The sequence below is a fragment of the Pteropus alecto genome, unplaced genomic scaffold (assembly GCF_000325575.1).
Source record: "Pteropus alecto unplaced genomic scaffold, ASM32557v1 scaffold94, whole genome shotgun sequence".
Classification (NCBI taxonomy): Eukaryota; Metazoa; Chordata; class Mammalia; order Chiroptera; family Pteropodidae; genus Pteropus; species Pteropus alecto.
Window position 1 is genome coordinate 14,069,880 of NW_006437736.1, and position 6,874 is coordinate 14,076,753.

Consider the following 6,874-nt stretch of genomic DNA (forward strand, 5'->3'; position numbering starts at 1 on the left):
ACTGTTTCTCTTGTGAATGTCTGTTCTACTCACACAAAACACCTCACTTCTGGTCATCAAATGTGGATGTTTTCCCCACACCAAGCAATTCCCTGTGACACCAGCTGAGAGTCCTACAATTTAATTCAATTCTGACACTGTCTAGAAATAGCATCAGATCTCATAGGTTAAGTGCTCAGTCCCACAAGACTTCCTCCCCCACCTTCCTTCTTGACCCAGCCACCGCACACATGCGTGCGCGCACACACACACACACACACACACACACACACACACACATTTCAGATACCAGTCGCAAGCCCATGTTATCAGCTGTGCTTCTTTCTTACCAACCAGCTAAAGATCAGTGGTTCCAACGACCCCCTCCTTAATTTGCAAGAGCAGCTCACAGAACTCAGGGAAACACTTACTTTTGTTTACCAGTTTATTGAAGGATATGATAAAGGATACAAATGAGATACATAGGATGAGGTCTGGAAGGGTCCTAGGCATAGGAGCTTCTGTCTCCATGGAGTTGAGGTATGTCATCCTCTCAGCATGGATGTGTTCACCAGATGGGAAGCTCTCTGAAACCCATACTATTGGGATTTTATGGAGGCTTCCTGATGTAGGCATGATCAATTATTAACTCAATTTCCAGTCCATCTTCCCTAGCTGGAGAATGGGCGGTGGGGCTGAAAACCAAACCAAATTTCTAATCATTGCTTGGTCTCTCTGGTGACAAGCTTTCCTTTAGGAGCCATCCAGGAACCCACCCGGAGTCACCTCATTATATTAAAAGATGCCTCTAGTGCTCTCATCACTTGGGAATTAAAAAGGTTTTAGGAGCCCTGTGTCAGGGACAGGGTCAAAGACAAATATTAGAACAATAGAAGCTCCTGGTGTTCTTACCACTTAGGACATTACGAGGGTTTTAGGAGCGCTCACCCAGGAATTGGGGGAAGAGACCAATATATTTCTTTTCTATTATCTCACATTGGCATACAGAAGATGTTAGATAATTGAGAATTTATCACTGATATACTGAATTCAGATATTATTATCTGAAATCAAAGTTTAAGACCTTAAGGTAAGTTATTAAGGTCACAAAACTAGTGAGTGCTAGAGCTGACTGATGACCAATGTTTTTATACAAAAAATTCTCTTTCCTTTCCTCTGCTCTACATTGTTCCCCTAGTAGACAGATCAACAGGTTCAGAATTTAAGAGGTAAGGAGAAATTGGTTGTAGTGTGAAAAAGATAACTTACATTGTTATATACCCATTGGATTTCAAGTTCAAGAGGAGATTAGAAAGGAATACAGTTAGAAAACAAATCTAAAGACTTTCAAACATTCTTGCTCTCTAGCCTTATTGAACTCCTCAGCTTGATATGTTAGAGAATATTATGGAGGTAAATGACACATAAACATCACTTACACAAATCATGATGAAATTTAGACATACTGTTCTTTTATTCAAGTATTGTTTCTCTAACAAAATAACTTATACGGTAATAAGTAGGATTATTTTATCTAGGAAAATGTGGTAGTTCTCTATGACTCATTTATTCATTCAAATATTTCTTGAGTGCTATTGTATGACAGTCACTATTGGTACGAGGGAGTGCCCTCATAAAGTTTATATTCTAGTGAAAGAAGTAATAAATTTTATTAAAATAAATAAATAAAGGTAAACACATAGATAGTAGAATTGGGGAGAGGGAGGGTCGAATATTCTAAATAATGTGGTCAGGGAAGGCTTCTCTTAAGGTTAATTTGAACAGAAGCCAGAATGACAATAAGAAGCCAACCATAAGAAAAAGATCTGAGAAAGAGAAAAAAAAAAGAGAGAGCATATATATAAAGGCCCTGAAGTCTAAAGGCTTCAGATTAGATTAGAGCAAGTGGTCAACAACAAATTCTTCTGTAAAGAGCCAGATAATAAATATTTAAGGCCTTATGGTCACTGTTACAACAGTTCAACTCAGCTGTTATAAGTTAAAATAGCCACAGGCAAGTAAACAAATGGATGTGGTTGTGTTACATTGAAACTTTATTTACAAAGGTAGGCAGAGGCTTGACATCAAAAGCACAAGCAATAAAAAAGAAAAGTAGATAAATTGGGCATCACCAATATTAAAAGCTTTTATTCTGCAAAAGACAGACTACAAAGAAAATATTTACAAACCACATATTGACAAAGTTAGACATATAGATCAATGGTATAGAATTGAGAGTCCTGAAATAAACCTTATGTGTCTATGTTCAACTGATTTTCAACAAAGATGCCAAGACAATTCAAAAGAATAGTCTTTTCAACAAATGGTGCAGAAACAACTGGATAGCCATATACAAAAGAGTGAAGTTAGACCCTTACCTCACACCATATATAAAAATTAACACAAAACAGATCAACAGTGTAAATGTAAGAGCTAAAACCATAAAACTTTTAGAAGAAAACATAGATAAAAATAGATAAACCTGATCTTGGATTATGCAGAGATTTTTTAGATATGACACCAAAAACATATGAAAAAATAGATATATCAAATGGACTTAATCAAGATTAAAAACTTTTGTGTTTCAAAAGACACCATCAAGAAAATGAAAAGACAATCCACAGAATGGGAGATAATTTTGGCAGATCATATATTTGATAATGGACCTGGCCTATATAAAGACTATTACAATTCAATAATAAAAAGACAAATAACCCAATTTAAAAATGGGCAAAATGGGCAAAAAATAGACACTTCTTAGAAGATATACAAATGACCAATAAGCTCATAAAAAGATGCTTAATATCATTAGCTGTTAGGGAAATGCAAATTACAACTACAGTGAAATACTACTTCATACTCACTGTGTTATCTATAATTGAAAATACAGACATTGAAAATTGTTGGCAAGGATATGGAGAAATTAGAACCCTCATACACTACTAGTAGGAATGTAAAATGGTACGTCCACTTTGGAAAATAGTCTGGCAGTTCCTCGAAAGGTTAAACATAGAATTATTATATGACCCAGTGATTCTAATCCTAAGTGTATACCCATGAGAAATGAAAAAATGTCCACACAAAACTTGTACTTGAATACTCATAAAAGCATTATTCATAAAAGTGGAAACACCCAAATGTTCATCATCTGATAATTAGATAAATAAAATGTGATCTATCCACCATACAATGGTATATTTAACAATTAAAAAAAAATAGAGTACTGATACATGCTACAGCATAGATGAACCTTGAAAACATACTGAGTAAAAGAAGCCAGTCACAAAAGACCACATATACGATTTCATTTATATGAAATGTCTAGAATAAGCAAATCCAATAGATAAAAAGTAGATTAGTGTTTGCCTAGGGCTGAGAGTTTGGGGAAATTGGAGAGTGACTTCTAATGGGTATGGAGTTTTTTTGGGGGGCGATGAAAGTGTTCCAAAAGTGATTATGATGGTGGTTGTTACAACTTCGTTAGTAACAGCCACTGAATTATACATTTTAAATGGTAAATTGTATAGTATGTGTGGTATAGCTCAACAAAACTGTCATTAAAAAACCTCAACAGTTAAAAAATGGGCAAAAGACATGAACAGATATTTCACTGAAGAAGATTTACAGATGACAAATAAGCATAAGCAATGATGTTTAACATCATTGGCTACTAGGGAAATGCAAAATAAAACCTCAATAAGATATAACTACATACCTATCAGAATGGCTAAAATGAAAAATAATAATATCATTTGCTGACAAAGATGTAAAGAAACTGAATCATTCATACGTTAATGGTGAAATGTAAAATGGTACAGTCACACTGGTAAAGAATATGACAGTTACAAAACTAAACATGTGCTTAGCATATGACCAAACTATTGCACTCCCAGAGATATAAAAACATAATCATACAAAAACCTGTACATGAGGGTTCATAGCAGCTTTACTTGTCATAACCAAGAACTAGAAACAATCCATTGTCCTTTAACAGAAGAATGATAAAACCGACTATGGTATATTTATACCATAGAATAAAAAAGAACAAACTTGATACATACAACGACTTGGATGGATCTCAAAGGAATTAAGCTGAGCGAAAAGAGGCAAAAGGTTACATGTTATGTGATCTCGTTATGGACTGAATGTTGGCATTCCCCAAAATTTGTTGAGATCTAATCCCCAATGTAATAACACTTAGAGGTGGGACCTTTGGGAGATAATTAGGTCAAGAGGGCAGAGCCTTCATGAATGGGATTAGTGCCTTTATAATCAGAGGCCAGAGAGCTAGCTTGCCGTCTCTTCCGCAATGTGAAGATATAATGAGAAGATGGCCATCTATAAACCAAAAAGAGGACCTTCACCAACTGAACCGTGCTGGCACCCTGATCTTGGACTTCTAGCCTTCAGAACTGTGAGAAATAAATGTGTGTTGTTTAAGTCGCCCAGTCTATGGTATTCTGTTATTGTAGGCCAAACTAAGATAGGCCCCATTTATATAACAGTTTTTCTAATGACAAAATTATAGAGATGGAGAACAGATTAATAGTTGCCACTAGTTGGGATTGGGAGAGAGAGGACTGGCTATAAAAGGGAAACACGAGGGATCTTTCTTTTTTTTTTCTTTCCTTTCTTTTTTCTTTTCTTTTTTTTTTTCACGGAGGGATCCTTCTGATAGAACTAAACACACACACAAATGAGTGCATGTAAAACTACTAAAATCGCAATAAAGAGTAGATTTATCAATATCAATTTCCTGGTTGTGACATTGTGCTATATTGTGCAAGATATTGCCATTAGGGGAAACTAGGTAAAGAGTATATGAGATCTCTGTATTGTTTCTTAAAACTACACATGAATCTATAATTATCTCAAAATTAAAAGTTAAAAAAGCAAACAACAACAACAACATAAAATGCATAGTAGGCTACATTTGGCCCACAGATCATTCAAAGGACAGCAAGGAAAGAGTATGGTGCAAGAAGAAGAGCATGGTAGAGGATGAGGTTAGAGAGGCAGCCCAGAGCCAGGTCACGTAAGGCCTAATAATTTGATTTTTTTTTTTTTCTAAATATAATCGAAAGCCACTAGAAGGGTTTTGACCAGGGAGGAAGTAAGAGCAGATTTATGTTCTTAGAAGATTACTGTTCCTGCTGGATGAGGAATGAACCGTATGGGGACAATTGTAGAAGCAGAGAGACCAGTTATTGACTATTGTATTTGTAGAGATAACGGTGACCTGACCAAACATGGTAGTAATGGGAGTGAGGGATTCAGCAGGCAAGACTTGCTAATGAATTAGGCATGGGGTCTGAAGGCAAAAGAGAAATCAATACCAGTTCCTCTGGTTTTGGCTTAAGCAGTTGAGGGAGGAAACGTAGAGGAAGAGCAAGTTAGTGGAGGAGTGGAGCAGAAGCCAAGAGCGCTCCTGGGTTTGAAATTCCCATCAGCCCTCCATGTAGAGATCAGGTCCAAATTGGAGACTGAGATTTGATATAAACAGCATTTAAAGCTGTAGGCCTGGAGGAGAACCCAGGGAGTGAGAATATATAGAAAAGAATTTGAAAGATTGAACCTCCGTGACACTCCAGCATTTAAAAATGCTGAGAAAACGTGATGAAATAAATCATAAACCAGGACAGATTGGTATGTCAAAAGTCAAGAGAAGAAATTTATTTGAACAAGAAGGGAGTTATCAGTTTTATTATATGTTTTTGAGTGTTTGAGTAAGAAGGAATAGAAAAGTGACCATTGGGTTTGGTAAGATGGAATTTGTTGATAACTTGACAGGAGTAGTTCAAATAGAGGAAGCAAAAGCTTAACTGGAGAAAAGTTAATAAAGAATGGTTTAAAGAATTGGAGGAATTTTACTTTAAAGGCAGCACAGAGATGGAGTGCTCATCTTCAGAGGGACTTAAGATCAAAAGAAGACTTATCTTTCTTTCATTTTATGAAGAGATATATATATTGTAAGAATTTTTTATGATGAGAAATTTATATTTAGAATTTGCCAGCTGGACTCAGTTTAGATGATCTCAGTCTTGTTGGCAACATCCAAAGCATCGAAGTGAGGAGCCAGTTGGACATATGCCTTCTTCTCTCCCATCAGGCCTGGTCAAGGTGTTGACCTGGGCCACATCAGTGTCACGGAGCTGCTTCACAGCCTATTCAATGTGGTGCTTGTTGGCCTCGAGATCCACAATAAACACAAGTGTATTGTCTTCTATCTTCTTCATGGCTTACTTGGGGTCTGGGGAAATTTGAAGATGGCATAGTGGTCAAGATTGTTTCTTCTGGAAGTGTTCTTTCGAGGATTTTTGAACTGCCTTCAGAGCTGCAGTGCATGGACACCTTTCAGCACTGCTTTCTCGGCCTTCGAAGCTTTCACTTTGGCTTCAACTTTGGGAGAGGCAAGGGCTTCCTTCTTCACATTCAGCACCATTTTCATGAGAAAGGCAAGAACTTTTTAAATGAACAGCTTTATACCTTCTACCCTGCTTTAGAGATAGAATCTTACAGGTGTTGTAAGATTCTCCTCTAGTGTCTTACGCCAATTCAGAAGTGTCCACTTTTCTGAATTTTGTTTTTACCTAAGAAAAAACCTTTTTAAGAGATATTATGATATGGATCTAGTAGAAAGGGACATTTTGATGATATAAGGGAAATACTTTTAGGGCAGAATTCTTGAGTAAAGTGAGGGGAAAAGGGATCCAGTTCTCTAGTGGAGGGGCTGGCCTTGAGATGGGAGCGGGAGACAAGTCATGCATTTCTACAGGAGGGAGCCTGAGTGTGTGGATACTGATAGTATCAGAAGTAGGGAGAAGAGAAATTTCTCTCTCTAGTTTTTCAATAAAATAAGAAATGAGATTGTCAGCTAAGAGTGAAAAAAGAAGAA

The 6,874-nt window shown here is 36.6% G+C and overlaps 1 pseudogene; it reads right to left on the reverse strand.

The window, feature by feature from the left end:
• Positions 1-6,004: 6,004 nt before the first annotated feature.
• Positions 6,005-6,421, reverse strand: LOC112481879 (annotated as a pseudogene).
• Positions 6,422-6,874: the final 453 nt, after the last annotated feature.